The sequence below is a fragment of the Zosterops lateralis genome, assembly GCF_965231275.1.
Source record: "Zosterops lateralis genome assembly, chromosome: 6".
Lineage (NCBI taxonomy): Eukaryota > Metazoa > Chordata > Aves > Passeriformes > Zosteropidae > Zosterops > Zosterops lateralis.
Genome location: NC_139761.1, coordinates 38,964,219 through 38,984,147, shown reverse-complemented (window position 1 = coordinate 38,984,147; position 19,929 = coordinate 38,964,219).

Genomic DNA, 19,929 nt, shown 5'->3' with positions numbered 1-19,929 from the left:
AGAGCTATGTCTCAGATGGACAGACAAGGCAGTGAAGGTCTAGACAGAGCTGTTTATTGGTCTGCTTGAAAGCAAACTAAAACAGAACCAGAAAAAAAAAAGCTTCAGCTCAGCCTGACATCACTTCTTCCCTCTCCCTACACGATTCCTGGAAGTATCTTGAGGGCCATTCTTGGTAGATGTGTTCCAGAGCATTTATAGATATCCATTTTCAGAATGCGCCAAGCTATCTACAGAAAAATTTCCATGTCAGTTGGAGAAGTGTGTTCTAGGCTGCCTTACTCTGGTGTTGGCAGATTCTCAAAGCCTGGTGTGCACCGTTGCTGGGCGCTCTGGCCAGGCTGCTGAGACCTGAAGCCTGCTCTGCTCAGGGCTTCCCCTTGCTCCACACCTGCCCCCACTGGAGACCGGGGCAGGACAGAGCCTGAGCTGCACTGGGAGCCAGAGCAAACCACAGCCACTGTCTTTGCTGTTGTGGAACATCTTTGAAGCTCTAAAACACTCTTCCATTCAAGACTTGAAGACTTCCTGATGAGGTAAGAATGGAGGCCTGGTCAGAGCAGGCAGCTTTGTAGCTCTCGGCCAAAGGCTGCAAATAGTTGAGCTCGACTGCAGCCTGTGTTCCTACGGGATTTAGGCAGGAGCAGTGGGCACGGTGGGTGTAGACAGGCTTAACCTGCTGATGCTGCCTTGTACATACTTTGTAGATGACCTGCTGTGGCTACACAACTGAGCACGTGCCCTCAGTGGTGATGGGCTTACAGAGAGCAGTGGTTTTTTTCCTGAGTTACAGACCTAGGATCTGCCAAGCTCAGATTATCCCTGCCTGAGACCTGATGGAGCTACGTGGGTGAATGGGTGGGAAGAGTAGAGGATAGGAGGGAAAATTGAGCCCACTTATGCAGTGGGCTCACCCACAGCCACGCCAATGCAATTTATTTATTATGCCTCCCATGCTTCTTGTGGGATGAAACTCTTTATCTGCTTAGGGCTACCCTGCTCCAGACCAGCAGTCTTGCTCAGTTGTTTCAGGCAGGGCTGATCTAACTGTACACTCCAGCAATGCCCCTGAATCTCCATAGTGACCTGGGGGCTGGAGCCCTGCCTAGAACAGCAGGCAGCGGGATTGCCCACACCAGGAACAGCACCACAGCAGCTCAGGGCTCCTTCCCCAAGCCTTGCAGCTTTACCTGCTCATTGCAATGTGACAGTGCAGCACTGAGGCAAATGCCATGCCAGGAGCAACATGGAAATTCAACAAGAGCTGCTTCAGGAAACCAAACCAGAGTTGTGCATACTTGCTGGCCCAATTTAGGAGGCAAAATGAGAGCTTTGCTGCGTAGGAGCAGGAAATAATCTTAAAAAGTGAAAGCTTTTCTCAGCCATAGACTGTCAGGAGCCTTTAAATGTGCTAACAAAATCCTGGGGAAAGGAGAAATACAGTGCAGAGAATTTTATTTAGCTTTCAAAAGGCTTTTGATAAAGTCCCTTACAAGAGGCTATTAAAGAAATTTAGTCACCTCAAGGGTGAGGGGTAGAGTCCTTCTGGAGATAGAAGCTGTGGGAATTGGAGTCAAAAGTAAGAGCCGTTTCTTGGCATGGAATGAGGTTAATGGTGGGTTGGTCAGGTTCAGTAGGAGCCACTGTTCTCTAAAAGCCCTAATGAGCTGAAAGAGGAGGGGAACAGCTGATGATACAAGATTATTTAGGTTAGCTAGGAAGGGAGAATGTGCCAGAAACCTGGGGCAGTGGGAGGAGGTAGCGGTTGGAGCTTCTGTGCTGGAAGGGGACTTGTATGAATCCTTCACAGATGGAAATCTGCATGGCAACCTGCTGCTGCAGCCAGTGAATGCTCCGGCATCCCTGGGGCTGGGACCACACCAGAGGGTGATCACTGCCTGAAGGGAGACCTGGGATCCCAGAGAAGGTTGCTGAAGCCATAGCAGGTGGTACAGTGAAGTAGTGATGCCTGCTTGTCCCTGTGAGTCCTGGGTTTTCTGCCCTCACTCCTTGGCTTATCTATTGCTCCAAGTACTTCTGTTTGACCCCCCCGAAAGTCCCACCCTACATGTGACTGCTGTGGGGTGACTTTATAACTGGGTGGTGCTGGGACCCCAGCTGTATGTGACTACTGGGAGATGTGCTGGGCAGGAAGGAGAGGCAGGGACCTGGTCACAGCTGAGTGCATGAGGAGTCTCTCCCATTATTACTGATGCCAAGCCCAGTAACTGGTTCCTCCAGATGCTGCTCAGGCTGCTGGCTAGAGAGCAGTTGCCCTCTCTGCTTAGTCCCAATCTGTCAGAAAAGTTATTCTCCAAAAGGAAAAGGCAAATTAATTAAAGTGTGCAGCATGCGAGCCATCCACCACTAATTGGGATCTCAGTGTGCAGTGCATAAATGTCATGCCATTGCCACTTCTGCATGGAGGGGGCCCTCAGCACACGAGGGAGTTGGAAGGCAAAGCAATCTTTCCAGCTGCCACCCTCTGCCAGCCAATTAATGCCCACGTCCCTCTCCTCCCATCCCAGGAATCAGAGGCTTCTCCCCACTCCCTGCCCAGTTCTGCTCATGGAACCACTCCGTGCACTCCACCAAGCACAAGGATTTGTTTTCCCCACAGCATCTCAAGCAGAAGTGCCTCTCATCTGCTCCCAGTGAGCTGCCTCGGCTCCTCTTTGTTTTGCCTTTCAAGCAGTTGTTGATGGCATATGGCACCAGGAGGAGCTGGCAGGGATCAAGCTGCCTTCCCTGGGATGTTGGCCCTGGGCATCAGCTCGGGTTCTGCCAGGAGCCACCATCCCAGAGAGGACACTGTGGGGCTTCCCCTTTGCCTCTCATCTGAAAATCAGTAACAGTGCTGCTTGGTCTCCAAGCATCTACCTTCTGTGCCAGGGTCTTGCCTGCCAATTCAGGCCAGGCTCCTCCAGCTTGGTGGTGTCACAGGGCAGGGACTGGAGGTCCCATGCAAGCAGCTCAAATAACTCAGGGAGACAGGCAAAGTTTGAGCAATGGGAGATGTGAGCACAGCAGGGAGCAAATGCCACTACTGGAAAAGGCAGCCAGACACAGCCAGGCAGCCAGGTGGACCTATTGCTGAAACTGGACCACTGTGTATGTGGAGAGCTGCAGCTGGTCTCTGCCACCCCACTGAGCCTTCACTTCAGCTGTGGCCGGTCAGCCAGTGAGCTTCAGGCAGGCTCATGGAATTTGGCAGCTGCTGAGATTTGCCTTTCTGTCCTTCCATCTTGCCCTGCTTCAGCTTGTCTGATGAAGTTGGACTTTGGAGTCCCTGCTCTTTCTAAGCTCAGGAAACACCTGAAGCTCCCTGGCCTTTCACCCTTACCCTCTGAGCTCCTAGCTTCAGCTTCACAGAGGCTAGGGTAAATAGCAGACACTGCAAAAACGTGAAATGTGGTGATTTAGGCTTGGTTCTTTCTGTTTCTTAGGCTCATCTTCATGGCTTTTTCCTGGAATTTAATGCTGGACCCCTGATACCATCGCAGCTATTAAAGCATGTCCCTCAATCCCCAGTTCAATAATACAGTAATAGCCTGATAGGATCAGGAGCTGGCTCTGATGGCAGATGGACTCCAGTCCCTTCTCCAGCACAGCGTGGGGCACTGCCACCCCACTGCAGGGAAACTTTAATTTACAGATTATTTGTTTTCACTGCAGGCTTTGGGGCTGGGGGGATGAGTAAGTGGTGATTGCTGGCTGCTGACCAGGCACTGCTGAGAGCCCTGCGTTGGCTGGTATCCAAGCCAGCTTCTCTCCTTCTCCTGGGTCCTTGTCAAACTCCCCCAGGGTGTTGTGGTCGTGGCTCTGCCCTTTCCCTGGGGGTCATTACCTCTGGATTTGCTTGTCCTGCCAGACAGGGCCATACCCTACCTAGGAGTCCACACTTGGGCAGGGGTCATAAACTCCTTCCCCCTCCAGCCTCAGGCAAAATCAGAAGAGGCTCAGAGGGGCTAATGAAGACTGACTGGCAGCCACTGGGGAGGCTGATACTAAAACGTTTAAGTGCTATAGGAGTACAGAGGGTTGTACTTATCTGTCTGCCCACTGCAAAATTCCTATGGAAGCCCTGCCAGCAGCCCTCTGTTAATCACCTACATCAAAGGAAATGCTAATTAAAACAATTATTTAGGGAGGGACTGAGACTGGTCCTGCTGCATTGCTGAGTAGGGGACAAGCAAAGCCATTAAATAGCAGCTTTAGGGCTCTGGTACCTAGTGTGACTGGCAAGGGCAAGTGATAACTGAGAAGAACAAGGGTTTTTCATGCATAGGGAGTACCTGGGCCATGGGTCCCAGTCAAGGAGGACAAGAGCTGAGCATGCAAAAGCAGCAGTAACCCGGCACAAGATGCTGCCACACCCCAAGCCTTTCCCACCCACAGTGTGGGAGTAAGAATCTTGCTCCACAAACTCTTTATTTCAGTGTCACGCAAGCTCTGCTGGCTCTTGGCAGGGGGGTTGGGGCTGCTCCCCGCAGAGCTGCAGCCCCAGGCTGAGTGGTTGGCAGTGCTCGGGGTGCAGTGACCCAGGAGAAGCCCTGGAGATGGGTTTGCTCCGGAGGCACTGAGGATGGCTAAGCCCAGCATTGTTTTTTTGATGAGATCTCAGATTTGGTTGACAAAGGTAGCTGTGTCGGCATAATATGCTTAGGCTCCTGTAAGGCATTTGACATAATACTTCCTGACAGCCTGATCAGAAATTAGCCCTATCCAGCACTCTATGGGTTTAAAGCAGCTAAGTGCAACACCGTATGTTTGGGGAGGCAGAATGTAGGTCGCAGCAGTGAGACTGGGCTACATAGCACCAGGAGCCAGGTGAAGGTCAGGGCACCCAAAGCAGCACTGGGCCTTGTCCTGCAGAGGGACTGAGCTCCTTCCCTGCAAGTTACTTTGGAAAATAAACTTGAGAAATTGCTCCGATCAAACCCCACCAGGACTCCAAGGTGCTGCAAAAAAACCACCTCAGGAATAGCAGCAGTTGGAAAACCACCAGTGACCAGAATTTCTATCTAGGTCCCACGTGCTGCTCCCTGCCCCCGTGGTGTCTGGGCTTGCACTTGCTTCCCTCAGTTCCTCCATGCAGGGTTTAGCAGGATGGGACACCACCTTTCCCCTGGGTTTCTTCAGGCTCCTGTCCCCTGTTTCCTTCCCTGCCCTTTGGCTCTTACCCCTGCCTAGGTGATTTTCTATAACAACCATCTCCTGCATTTTTTCCCCTCCCCCTCTGGAACATTATTTATCTTATGCTTGTCAGTGAACATGGGCTTTCCTTCCTAGGACCACTGCTTCTCACAAAGTTAATGGGACTAATGAGAGCAGGGTGTTCTTGATGCTTGCCAGGATTTGGATCCATCCACAGTGACACCCCAGGGTGGTGCCGATTTGCGGGCTCTATGGACAAGAACACATTCAGGCTGTGAGTGCCCATGTCCTGCCCACACCACCCTGGGGGTCACTCATTGGTCGTTTGAAGCTCTGCCTTTGGGCAGACCCACCCTCCATGGAACTCCTCAGTGCTGCCAGCCCCAGCCCCACAGGCTGCACAAATGTTAGCTTAAGGAACAGCAAATAGCTGAGGTTCCTCCCACCTCGAGCAGCCCTTGCTCTGTGTTCATCGAGGCAGTTTAAAGCTGTCCAGATGGCCTAATGTACCTCCTCAAAGTACAATTTGTATCGCAGTGCACAGCTATGTGGAGCATCCCAGCTTGGGGCTTGGCAGTAACACTTTGGCCAGTGACACATCTGCCTCAATTCATTGGGGACGTGATGGATGGAGGGACCGTGATCTATAGCCCATTGCAGGAAGGCTGGCCCAGCTCAAGGACTGGGGGGGCTCTTGCATGGCAGCTGAGGGCTGGGGCTGGTTAGGTCTCCCCAGGGCATTGGCAGCTACTGCTGTAGAGATGGTTGGGGGTGCAATAGGTCCCGTCCTTTGGGAAACAGCTGGAAAAGCCCTTCAAGCCTGGCAGGAGCGTGGAGTTTCTCTCTCCAGCTGCCCTGACCCCACTTGCAGCTCCACTGGTTTTTGTGCCAACCCTTTGCAGCCCCAAAGGGTAGTTCCTTCCTACTGGCATCTTCAGCTATTTGGGAGAAATTTATTAAGCACTTTTTGCTTTGCTTGCACTCTCTGGACAGGCTCTGTATGCTGCAAGGGTTCTCCTGCAGCCTTCTTCACAAGGCTGATGTGCTCCTGCTCCATGGCTAAGGTGGGAGAGGTTTGACTTCTATGCTGGGGATGCTGCAAGGTTTCCAGGCCAGGTCTCAGTCCCTGAATGAGTGAAAAAAAGTAAATTTTCATAAAATAGTTTTACCTTTCAAACAAATAAGACTACAGCCGCTTACTTTCCTCTTTTGAAATACTACCACTACAATAATTATTTAAATTTTAGTCATACAACCTGTTTAGGGTCAGACACTCAACTGAGTATGAATTAATTTAGCTCATCAGAGTGTGGTATTCCTGAGAAGAAAATTCGCCCTCGAAATGTGTTGCTCTCACTCAGCTCTGAAAATGAATATAGATTTTCCCCACTTTACAGTAGCAAGAGGGGATCCTAGTTTATTTATCGTGCTATGGAATGCCTGCCATCCCACTTGCCAGCAGCACTGGCGGATGATGGCACACCACAGGAGCTGGGGGAGAGCAGTGCTGGTGTGAGCACCTGCCTGGGTGGGTGCATGAAGGGAGACTGGAGGAGTTGGATAAGGATGGTTTGACCAAATAGCTCCATGGACCAACAGCTGGAAAAGGTACAGCTAGAGCATGAGGATAGGAGTGCTGTGAAATGGGGTCTGAAGATCCCCTCACTCCTGTGGTGACCTCAGCCAGTTCCTCCCCGAGGGACAGTGGCTGGTAACACTGCATCTCCAACAAGGCAGTTGGAAGCACTTGCTCCCTGGAGGTGTTGACAGCTCCTCTCCTCACATTCCAGGGTTTCAAGGCCATGTACCCAATCCCCTCCTGGTAGGGGCTCTGGTCCCTGACTGCATCTGACTGGGCTCTGACTCTGCCTGGCTGCCTAGACTCATCCCTATCTGCAGCTCCATCCTCCAGCCAAATCACCCAGGGGCTGGAAATTACCTCCCATCACTGGCTCATTTTCATTAATAAAAAACTCCAGGCCGGGCTGGGATTTTTATTTGTTTTGCTGATGTGATTACCTACCTCCCACCTGTGGCTCCCCCAGCCCCTCCCCCTGATGGAGAGGGGGATGCTTCATGTGGGTTAATAGGCTCTCAGGGGCACTTCTGTTCTATGTCATGACCAAAAACCCCAAAGCTCCAAGAGCCCGCCCCAGACAGCTCTTCAGCTCAGACTACTCTAGCTGCTGGGAAGAGAAGCTGCAGACTCTACTCCAGCGGCTGAGGAATTGCAGTGCTGCACTGAAGCATCTCCCTGCTTCAAGTGAGGGTCTCAGCACCAGGTCCTCAGGAAGAAGCACTTTGCTGCCTGCCTGGCCAGGCTTGCCAGCCAAATCCCTGGCTGGGTCTGGCAGAGGCCCCGTGCTAAGGTGGAGCACAGCAGGCTTGGCCGTGGGGAAGACAGGAAGGTTCTGTGTGTGCATGTGTGTATACACCTGAGTGTGTGTGCAAGGGAGCACCCACAGGGCAGAGAAGGGCTGCAGCACAGAAGGATGGAGGGACAGAGCTGGGCTAGCAGCCTCCTGCCTTCTTCCTCTTGTGCTCTCTGCCCTGAAAAATCTCATTTAAATAAATTATAAAATTACCATGAATTAAGGCGTGGGATCAATGCCAAGACCAAGGCTGCTTGTTTCCAACTTCCCCACATCCTTCAGGTTTTTTCTCTGTGCCCCCTCCCCTTTTCCTGAGGCGTCTTTTCCTCTCACTGAGGTTGTTGGAGGGATGGAGACCTGCCTGGCTGGAGACTGGATCCCTTGTCTCTCAGTGTGACCTTGCTGTTTTTGACTTTTGAGTCCTGTTGAGAGGGCTTGTGCTTGTGCCTCTGCCTTCCCCAGGGTCCCCAGCTCTGGGGGGAGTTGTCCTGGGGCTGTGCCTTGCAGGCAGCCCAGGCCCCACCACTGCCCTGCTCTGCAGCCGCCTCCTGTTCTCCTCCCAATTCCCTGGCAGACACAGCAGTGAGATTATCGTAATGATGTCCGACAAGGCAGTATCAGGAATTACACTGATAAATCTAAACAGACAGCTTACAAAAAACCCAACAAAAACAAAACAACCACAACTGAACCCAGGCTTGTAATTTAATACAGGGTTATTAGCCTGGCCATCAGAGAACAGAGCTCTTGCATCCTGCAGCCTCGAGCCTCCTCTGTCCCTGGCTCTGCCTTGAGATATGGCCTCTTGCCATATTGCAAAAGATTTTAGCCGTGTTTTTGGCTTGGCTTGGGGTGGTGAAGTCTCCTTGCTGAGTGCTGGGGCTGGTGGGGGGGTACAGACCTCTGGGGTGAATGTAAAACCCCAGTGGCAGCAGGCTGCCTTCATCCCTGCAGTGCATGGCAGTTTGGTACCCATGGCCGACCCATGGTGACCTCTTCTGCCCAGGGTAAACTTCAGTGGGCAGAGGCTGGGGAGAAGACGTGAGGGTAAGGACAGCCTCATGTGTGGGAGGTGTCAGTGCTGGGGGACTGCCCAACAACACATTCAATGCCTACAGGATGAAGACAAGTGGCCCATGGCTTTGTACCTTCCCCCACACCAGGGCCAGGTCTCTGCCAGGCACAGGGAGATGTAGGGCAGGGGCAGCATCCTTCTTGGGAAAGCAGGGATCTGCTTCATTCCAGCTGTATTAAATGCTTCCTTGACACAGGAAATACTGACTGTTTTTTACCTGCTGTGGATCTGGCACACTTGCTGTGTTCCTCTTGGTTTCCTTCCCTGTGAAAGACAGTGTAGGTAGCATTAACTTTAGTGGGGCCTCTGTGTGAGGTAAATGTACCCATGGGGAGCACAAATTCTGTCCACGTGGGGATCAGAGCTGCCTGAAGTGACATGCGCACGCATAGAGCTCTTTGTCCCCCAGCAGTGCCAGCAATTACCTCAAACTGAGGGAATTGCTCTTTTTTAAAAGATACATTTAAAACAGGGAGTGCATTTATTAGACTGCATGCGTTTTAGAAGGCAGGCTCTGCCAGGCTGCTCAGTGAAGCAAATCTGAAGGCAGGGTGATTGTGCTGCAGGGCTGCTGGCTCTCTGCTCCTGCAGTGGAGAATCCTGGCGGGGCTGCAGGGAAGCCCCCAGAGAGGCTTGAGTTTGTCTTGGCAAGCCACTGGGAGGCTGGGCTGAGTGGTTCAGTGCCTGTGTAGGACTGGGGCATGTCTTCTCATTTGGGATGAGTTTCTCCTCCAGGAGTGGCTACATGTGCCAAAGATGGTGTCGGCTCCGTGGAGGTTTGCCAGGTTTAGAGGCTCCAACCCCTGTAGTCCAGGGACCAGCATTTCTTGTGCACATCCTCTCCTGCTCTGTAAGAGCTGCTGGCACATCCTGCAGAGCCCATCAGAAATGGTTTGCACAGATCACCTGAGCTGGAAGGTGTCAGGAGGACAGGCAGCAGCAGACGGGCTCTGGCCCCAGGGCTGCTGGGGACTCCGTGCCGTGCCAGGGAGGCAGCCCAGGCTCACGCTGCCAGCAAGGGAACTGCCGTGTAAGAAAGCATGGTGGGTTAGAATTCATGAATTAATGAAGTAGTGAATTGGAAAATTAACTAATTAGACTAATCTGTTAAAGGGGCTCGAGCCCCTGGTTGCTTTTTCCCCAATGACCAGGCAGCAAACTGTGTGGGACAGTGCCTGGGAGAGGGCCTTGGGGAGCTCATGGCTGCAGGCAGGCACAGAGTTCCCACACGCTGCTTGGCTCCACAGGCCAGAACCAGCCCCTGGACAAAGCAGCCACAGGGATGATCTGTGTTTCTGTGTCGTGTGAGAAATGGTAGTACAGCACAAGTTTACATTCCTCATTTTTTTCCTAATGTTTTTCTTCCTTTTTTTTTTTTTTTTTTTTTTTTTTTTTTTTTTTTTTTTTAATAATAGGTATAAAAGAAGCTATTCAGAAGCACTTTCCCCCTTCCATTACCCAGAAAGCAAGTAAGAGTTGCAAGGGTGGGGACTGCAACAAAACAATTATATTGAAAATTATATTGAAGTATTTGACGTCGTGCTTATACGGCAAATGTGACAAAACCAAGCACAACCTTAAAATAGCAGCAGCAATCTTTTAAAACACAAAAAGCAGATGATTATTGACTGAAGAGATTGCAGCACACCAGGCTGGGTACAGGCTCTTGTGTTTAACTCTCCAGAGGTGCCACATCAAGCGCAGGTTCCAGCTGCCCTCCTGCTTTTGGATGAGCTCAAGCAACTGGCAGTGCCCAAGAGGCAGCTTTCCAAGGGTGGCATCAGGTGACAAAAGTGTGTTTCACCTCTCATATCCCCTTGCTTGATTTAAGGCACCAATATTTGCAGCCAGGCTGAGAGCACAGCTGTCTGGTGCTCCCCTGGTGTTTCAAGGATGCTCATGGGCCTATGGGCTGGTGTGAATTGCATGCCTATGGACCAGCCAGGCGTGGGAGAATGGCTTTCTGTATTAGTCACTACTCTTTTATGCTCACCTGGCTTCCCTGCATAGGCCAGAGTGTCTATACCTTGCTTTCCTGGCTGTGCCCTGCCTGGCCTCTGGTGACACCATCACCCCAGCCACTGGGGCCACACCTGCTCCATGGCTAAACATAGTCACTCGCTCCCTGGGGCTGTGGTACTGGCATCCTTCACTGGTGCTAAAAACAACATTTTCCAAATAAAGAAAGAAAGAATCTTTCATTACCTTGTCTCTGCAAGCAGCCCGGGAGGCTGGGAAGCAGCTGAGCACTAAGTGATGTGCTTAATGCAGCTTTGGCATCGGTATTTTTCCTCTCTGTCTCCAGCTAAGGCATGCTATGAGGCATGAGAAGATGTGGCTCTGGATGACTACTGGGGGTCTGGCTGAGGCAGTAGTGCATGGCTGGGTGCCTTCAGTCACCTTCCCTCTCAGGAAGGCTGCAGTAAACCTGCTTCTTGACCCTGCAAGTCCTCCTGCCCTGCTCCCTGCAGTGTGATTTCATCCCAGCATTGTCTGGGATCTGGCTCACCTTGCACCCATGAGTGACTGTCCTCCTGCAGAACTCATTTGTTCCTGATGTGCCCTGGGGACAGCTGGAATGAAGGGAAAAAGCTGTTCCTCTGGGGATTGTATTGATGGGGAAGAGGACTTGTGCACAAATGATCCTGTACCTCCTCAGTGGGGAGAGCAGCTGTGGGAGGCTCCAGACAAATGTGGCCTGAAAGCAGTATTTATTTCAGACCTTTTAAACAGTTCTAAGCCCCTTTACAAATGTGCTATCCCATGACATGAGGCAAATTATTAGGATAGAGGCAAATAACCACAAGGTTCTGTCCCTTCTTCCATCTCCCACAGGGATGATACTGGCCCAGGGGAATGATCCATGTCCCTCATGGCTGTGTTTTACCCAGCAACATACACAGGGCAAAAGCTCACCCACAGGTGGCATCACCCTGTTGTCTGCAGCCCTGGGCATGGGCAGGGAGTCTGAGTAACTGACCTGGCATTTAGACAGCTCTGTCCTGCCAGGCAATGCCAGATCCACTCCAGTGAATGAAGTGAAGGGTGTCTCCTTGCTTGGCCAAGAGCAGGTAGAGCAGCTGCCTCTGCTCCCTTTGGGACAATTTACTCCTCTCACCGACTGCTGGGCAAAGCCTTCCCGCCCATCTCCTGTGGCAGTGATGGTCCAGAGGCCTGAGCCTTTCTCATTGTCACCAGCTGCTTTTTCTCTCTCTGATTCTCCCCTTCTGAATTGGGTTTATTTTGGTTTTGAGTTGATAGATGGATTAGCATTTATCACCAGGCTGACTACCAGAGGGCTATTAAAAGTGATTTGCAATGTAAATACTTTCGTCATCAAGCACATTTTCTTTAGACTAAGGTTGACTTTTATGAATATTAAAGCCTTGTAGATGGGTTCAGCAAGTTTGTGGGAGTACGTCTGTCAGAGGGAGAGGGACTGGCTGCCTGCATTGTGCTGGGGAGGCAATCTGGATCCAGTGGAGGGCACAGAGTTCTGGTGGCAGAGGGAGGGAAATGGAGCATGAAAGGGTGTGTGAGGCAGAAAGAAAACCTGAGTGCCTTGAAGGACAGAAAGAAAGGAGAGTGAGCATGCAGGAGTGCATCTCTGTGTGAGCAGGATGTGAGGACAGGCTTAGTCCGAAATGTTTTTCTGGAGGCTGGTGGAGACTGCCAGGCTAAGGGAGGACTTGTGGAAGGAAGAGGGAGACCTGGCCAAAGCTGATGGTGAGCAGATTTGTCCCTGGCAGAGCTCAGTGCCAGAGGCGTGTGTCTGAGCTGGTACACGCCCCATGTGCTACAGGGATGAGTGAAAACTGCTCCTTTACTTGAGGATGCCCTGCTGTGAGTGTAGGGTTGCAGGACCAGCCATAAATTCCCCAAGCCCCCCAGCAGACACAGCCTGGCATTAGTTTGTGTGCCAGGAGCCAGTGCTGGCTGCTGCTGTGCCTGCTGCATGTTTGAGTACAGCGACTGGGAATCCATCAGGGATAATGGGTGGATGTTCCTGGGCTTGTGGGGGATGCCAGAGTAAATGACCCATAACTGCTTTTCTGCTCTTCAGAAATATTCATCTCCTGTGTACCTGCTCAGTGGTGTAACCACTCTGCCTCAGGATGGCTATGGATGGGAACTGTCACAAGCCAAAGTGGAGTATCAAGGTGGTCACTTGTCACTGGTTTCTGCATATCCCACTTCAGAGGCAGAGGTGAGAGGAGTGGTTTTGTCTGTTCCTAGGTGTTTATGGTGTTTTGGTGCAAGGACAATTTTTAAGATGGAGGATCATGATGAAGCATTTGCCAACTGATAATGGAAGACTAGCTAATGCTGATTAGAGAGCAAGCACAGCATGGCTGAAAAGAAAAAAAAAAAATAAGACAAAGAAGCCATTCAAGAAAATCGAGTCTGGAAGCAGAGTGATGCTAAAAAACGGGAGATGTGCAGTTACACGAAAAATAGACAGCCCCAGGAGTATCCCAAATCCCTGCAAGGTGATGGATATTGGGTTTACTGGCTGGTTACTCCCCCAGACCAAGCTGGCTCAGTCCAGCAGGATAGCAGGAGTCTCAGACTGTCACAGGCCTTAATCCCAAAAGAGAGTAAGGAAGGCCCTTAATTTGCTTGGGCCATTGAATATGAAATCAACTCAGCCCTTGGCTTCTTCCATGGGAAAACCACAAGACCTTCCTGTCCTACCTCACAACATATGTGGCTAGGAGATTGGTTGGAGCTGAGGTCTGGGGAGCTGAGGAGTGGAGTACCTGTTGTGCATGACCAGTGCTGAGGAAGGAAGGTGAAGTCACTTTGGTGGCAGCAAGGGAGGCTGGTAAAACTTGCTGGCAGCCTGCAAGAAGGGAATGTGTGGATATGTCAAGCCAAAAGAAACAAGTGCTGTCTTTAATTGGAATATGTATAGTGAGTCCAGGCTTTCAGAAATTCTGTTTCTGACTCATGGGTACATATAGCTAAGCTAAGAGTTAGAAGTTGAAAAGTTTTGTATTCATTTTGGTTACATGTTTTTATCTCTGTGACTGATCAGCTTTGGAAGAAGACATCTCACTTCTTCATTACAGTCTTTTGTCTTTCTGTGGGGACATGTAGTTTGAAACAAGAGTCCAATCAAATAAACCAACTCCATTACAATCAAATTGTCTTTGAAGCAGATATTTCCTCAGTCTGATGAGTTCTCACAGAGTGTGACAAAGGTTTATTCATGTTAATTTTTTAAGGAGGAAAGGAAGAGGAGGAGAGAGTGGTATTTATTTGAGGTCGGGTCTTTGGACAAGGCAAGAGACTCAAATAAGTGGCTGGAGTCTTGGATGGGTTTTGGTCAGTGACTGCTAAAAGAGTGTGGGCAGATATTAAGCTGAAAAGGGCCAGCAAAGCCTCATTGCACTCAGTGCAATCACAAGGCTCCACACCAGCCAACATTTGGAAAGCTTTGTCTTCTTGTTTCTCAAAGAAAGCAGGAAGGAAAACGAATATGAGTTGACTGAACTAATTAAAGAAATGCCAAAATGTGGTCTATGGTTACCAAAATAATGGTGGTGCATCTGCCTCCCTGCTGTGGCAGGGGCCTCTTGGTGTGCAAAGGCAGCAGCAGATGCAAGTGCCAAAAGGGTTTAACCTTTTCAGGGTGCAGAGATGCACCTGGAGCGGGAGATGTGTCATCGGAGAAAATTGTCTGAATTACCTTAACAATGTTCTCTCTGCTAGAATTCAGAAATGTGCCTCCATTTGCAGGGAGAACATACCAGTTTGCAGGATCTAGGGAAAAGAGAGGTCCAGTCTGTGAACTGGACACATCTTTAGATGAGACATTGACTTAAAATACTGTGCTTTTTAAAGTGCTACCTCCTAGAGCCAGAGAGGTATGAGAAGAGAGTGAGGGGGTGAAGGAGTGGATGGTAGGAACCTTTCTGCTACTGTAATCGCTTCAAAGGAGGGTTAAAGTGGGGCATTAATTTGTTTATGTGTGTGTGAGAGACGAGCAGATGAGGAAATGATACCCGTGTGTGTTTGTGAGGCAGCACAAGTGAGAGGCAGAGGGTGGGTGAGGGAGTTGCTCTAGGTATAAAGTGGAGGGAAGGGGAAAGGTGTACAGGAAAGGGAAGACTTTTTTTTTTCCCCTCTGTTTTTTCTTGTTTGACACTTTCGCATTACCAAAAGTCAGACCTGGGGGACAGTCAGTCAGCTCTTTGTGGAACTGCCCGATGCGTATTTTTGTTCTTGGCACGAACAGCCGAGTCCCGAGTGTTGGTGATAGCCCGGCAGAGTTTTCTGGGGACTGGGGAAAGCATCGAGGCTTCCCTTTGCCCGGGCTGTGCCGGGCCCCGCTCTGTGTCCCCCTGCTCCTCGCTCCGTGCCCCCTGGGTGGCTCCTGGTGTGTGCCGGGGGTGGCAGAGGGCCGGAGCCGCGGGGAGCGGCGGGCCGGGAGCGCTGTCCGGGGTGCTGCAGGAGCGCTCCCGCACATCTGCCCGGCGGGGACGGGAGGCCACATCTGGGACGGGGGGAAACGGCGGCGTGGGGACTGGCAGCGGCTCCCGACGCCGTGAGCCCCCCTCCCGGTGCGTTTTCCTGGCGGAGAGGGGGGCGCACATCTGGGGGCGCAACATCTGGGAGAGCGGGGGAGGGCGGGGGCGGGGGGAGGAGGACAGGGCCGAGCCGGCAGCGCCGGGCCCTCCCCTCTCCCCGCCCCTCCGCCGAGCGCGGCGCCGGGAGCCGGCACCGGGAGCCGGGACCGGAGCCGGGAGGCGGGCGGGCCATGCCAGGCGGAGCCCCCGCGGGCGCGGCGCGGCACCATGGCCGCTGAGAACCGCTCGGCGCCCGGCGGCGGCGCGCCCTGGGCCGGGCTGCCCGGTGAGTCGCGGCTCCGTGTGCGCGGGCGGGGGGCGCGGGGCAGCCCCCGCAGGGGCCGGCGCGGGGGGGGCCGCGTGGCTTCGGGGTGCGTGGGGAGGGGGCCGCGCACCCCCGCGGGATGGGGAACGCCGTGCCCCAGCAATGGGGAGGCGTCTCTGCCAACTTTCCCACATTCCTGCGTCTCTCCGGGTCGGGCCCCTCGCACGGGTTCGCTGCCCCGGGGTGTCCGGAGCCGCTCAGCCCTGCCGGGGCACCCCCTTCCCCTGCTCCCATCCAAACCAACACCGTCCCCGGGATCCGTCACTCGAGGAACCTCGGGTCCCTCTTGTCACCCAGGAAACAGCCTTGTCAGCACCCTGAGTAGGGAAGATGAGCAGCCTGCGGCTCTGGGGGTAGGCACCCCCCAGGAGGAAACCCAGGACCGGGGTTATTTGCTCCCCTGGTGTCTTCTCTGGGCAGGAGACATTCCTAGACAAGAAACTACCTGCACCCTTTCTTTGCTTCCCTCACTATTCCAACAAGAGCAACAGAGGCAGGATCCCTTATCTTTTAGATGTTTTGTTGCCATACTGGGCAACCCCCTCTGGCACTTGTGGCCACCTCCCAGGACATGACTAGGCAGAAGTTTGCCCCCTCTCCACAGAGCCCTTCGCCAGGTTGGGCACGGCAAGGGAGACAGATCTTGCCCCCTCTCTCCCTCGGTGTGGATCTCATCTTCCCTTTAGCCCCGTTTGGCCCTGTGGCACCCTTCCTGCTGGTAGTGCCAGAGCTTCCCGGTGCTCTCTGTTGTCCCATCATGGACAAGAGTCGAGAAGCCACACCCTTCTTTCTTTCCAAAATAATGGCATTGGCTTCAAATCAGGGAACAGTTCTTGTAATTTTTCTTCAATAAAAGCAGCACTGGCTTCTGTCTGACCTGTTTTCAACCCCTCTGGTTGTGGTGGGGATGGATTTTTCTAGCTGGTCTTTGGAAAGCCCAAGGCTAGGGAGATACTTCCCAACCTCAGGAACAGCTGGTATTCCCATGCCCCGCTGGTAGCTGGGCTTTTCTTGGGCATTTGGAGGCTCCCTGCTTTATCACAACTGCCTTGAGTGACCTCCAAGGGTGGTTTGACTTCTGCCACAACTTGCAGAGTGAACAGAGAGGTGGAAGCATCGCTACCAGTGCAGTTGGGTGGCTTGTTGATGTCTATCAAAATACTCAGGTGCCAGGATCCCAGAGCCCAGGCTTTTGGTGAAACAGCACCAGAGACAATGCTCACGTTGAAATCACAGGTGACACCAAGATGCTTTCGCCGTCTCTACTGCTGGGCACCACCTCCTGCTTCCTAATGCCCTAACTTGTGTGATCTGAGCACCTGCTGCTGCTCTCCAGCCTGGACTAGGTCCCCATGAGACATCCCAGCGAAGGGCAGGGCATCCAGTGGAGATCCTAATCAGTGACCCATCCCTGGTTCAGCCTTCAGCCAGGATGGCGGCCAGTGGTGGGAGCCCTGGGCGTGGGAGGTGGGGATAGGAGCGGGTGTGCAGTGGTGGGCAGCAGCCCTGGTTCCTGCAGGAGCCAAGCCAATGTGCCCTTTCTCTGAGCAGCAGAAAGTTCCTAAGGCTGCTGGACAGGGTGGCAGCAGCCCTGGGAGTGACCCGATGGGTGGGCAGAGGAAAGCTGGCGGGAGAAGGAGGAGAAGGGCTACCGGTAAAAGTGGTTTGTTTATTCACACGAGGGGCGTAGCCATCTCAGCGGGTCAGTCTGTTTTATTTCATAGAAGAGAAATGAACTGAAATGATTAATTAATGCTGTGATCCAATTACTCTGAGTTTGCAGAAGGAGTATGGTTTTTCTCTTTTAACTGTCCCCACGAGCATCCCATTGATGTCAGATTTTGTCATGGTTTGGATTCTGTTGTTTTGTTCTTTAAAATTAAAATGACAAATATCTCCCCAGGGAAAAAGAAAAAAAAAAAAAAAAGAAAAAGAAAAAAAAAAAGAAAAAAAAAAAAGAAAAAAAAAAAAAAAAAAGAAAAAAAAAAGGAAAAAAGACAAAAACTGAGAATAAAAATAGTGAGACCAGGAGAAGCAGCTGCTGCAGAGCAGTTCCTAGCACACCTTTGTGTTGATCCCTTGTCTGCCTGCCCTGCTGAGCCCTGAAAAGCAGCATGCTCAGAGGTGAAGAGGTTTTTGAGTGCCCAAGGTGGCAGACACAGCTCTGCAAAGGCAATGGGGAGAGCAAGAGAGGAGAGGGAAATGGAGACTGTTTGCAAGGGGCTGCTGCTCTTTTTGCACAAACACAGCTCCTCTTTCCACATGGACAGACACGCAGCAAGTATTTCATGTGTGCAAGCTGACCCCTTCTCCTTGGCACGCTAAGTCAGGGCTTTGATGGGCATTTTCTGAAAAAGTGGGCATTGTCCTTGATCCTCAGTCTGACATGGGTCTATGCTCTTATTGCTCTCCAGTAAGCCAAGGGAGGAGGTTTGCTTTGTATTTCAGCATCCATTCTGGGCTGGCTCTAAATCTGCATGTTTAAAATACATGTTTTGAGGAGAGGCAAGAGTGCAGGACCTGACACAGCAAGGAAATGGAAGTTTTGGACCAGATCATTCTTATCTACTTCCTCTTCTCTCTTCATTCCCATCCCAGCATCCTCTGCTGACTGCTCTTTAGCCTGCCCAAGCACCAGCACCCACCATGAGTGTACCAGGTACCAGTGGTGCAGCGGGGCTCCACACCCAGGCAGTGTAGAAGCCTCTTCAAGCTGGCGATTGGAATGTGCCAAATAGATCCTTCTTCTGAGGGATTTGTGTAACCAGTCAGAAAACAGACACCAGTTTTTAGGAATACGCATGTGCTCTCCTGTCCAGGGCCCTGGCAGACCAGGAGGTGAGGGCCTGAATAGATGGCTGCTGTCCAACTCACAGCCAAGGGGAGGAGTGTGCCAGCCTCGACCATGCCTGGGAGCACAACCCACCATGACATCCCTGTAACCCTCTAGGCATGGCAAAATCTCGCTGCATCCACACCCTTGAACATACCCAGGTAGACCCTTGTCCTATATTCAGACAAATTCATTTACTGAAACTTCAAGGAGTTAGGCACTTCCTGGACAAATTCGTTTGGCACAAGTGTTCCCTGGTCAGGCTGGCCCATGATTCCAGTATTTTGCTGGTGCATAACAGAGGGCAAAGTGTTTCATATACAGGTCCTCCCCTTGATGCTTAGAGACAGAGTTTTAGCAGGAAACACACAACCAGTCCCTGTTACTCCATCTAGAGACACCTGGGTGTCCTCACTCTGTGTGGCTGTTGGCAGCCATCCCACCTTCCCTGTGGATCGATGCACTGGTCCTCTTGAGACTTGATTCTGTGCCAGGAAAACATCATTTGACCTGTCTTCAGACCCTGAGTCCCCTGGCACTGTGAGCAAATGAGGCTCTGCTGGAGATGCTCCCCAGCCCTGCCCTTTTCGTGCCAGGCACAGCTGCTCACACCTTTGCCCCAGGGCTGCTCTCAGGACCCTCCAGAGATGCCTTCAGCCCTGAGGCTGCACTGCATGGAGGAGGAATTCCAACAAAGGCTCAGTTCATACCTTGTATGATGTAAGTTTGCCGAGAAAATTAACATCACCAGCCTGTCCAAGCCTGCAAATGCAATGGCTGTAGGCACAGTGCTTTGTCCCTCTGACAATCCCCAAAACTGTTGCCGGAGGTCCTGCAAATCAGAGTGGTGTGAGTGACAGTGGCTCTTTTGCCTTGCTGTGACCCTGTCCCCATCATGTCTTTATATCTCATGCAGCGTATGCCCCATTCCCACTCTGTGCATGAAGTAGTGGCAGAGCTGCCCCAGTGCCCTGATCCTTTCCCACCTTCTGCCCCAGAGTTAGGCAGGCTGAGGTGTGTGGCTGCAGAGGAACCTCTCTCACCTGTTCCAGTGACTCAGAGAGAGCTGGAGAGGGACATGGGGAAGCACAGGGCTGTTTACTTGTCTTCAGGAGCCTTGAAGAGGAGTTACATCCCAGATCAGTTGGTGAAGGAGGGGCAGCTGCTAGGAATTTTGTCCTTTAAAGGCAGAACTCAGTGCAAACCATGAAGCTCCTTGAGCACAGCAGGCTCAGCCTGAGCTATCAGTGTGTTACTGAGATATTGAGGGTGGCTGTGCTCCTCCAGCCAAGAAAGCCAGGCAGAGAAGCAGCCCCTCTGGTACCACAACTGCTTTTAAATCTAGCATATTGTATAACACCTTGCAGCTTGGCAGAGGAGGCCGTGGGGGCTGACACCAGGAGCCTCAGCTGGAAGCGTCTGGAGCTAAAATGTCATCAGCAGGGTTAAGGGTCCTGGTGAAGTTGGCTTGCATTGGCCAGTTAAGGGGTTAATGCCTTCAGCCTCTTTAAGCAGAATTAAAGTGATTTGTCTGTGGGAAACTCAGCTGCAGTTGTGCAACACTGAGGTCTGAAAATGTGAGTCTGCAAACACGA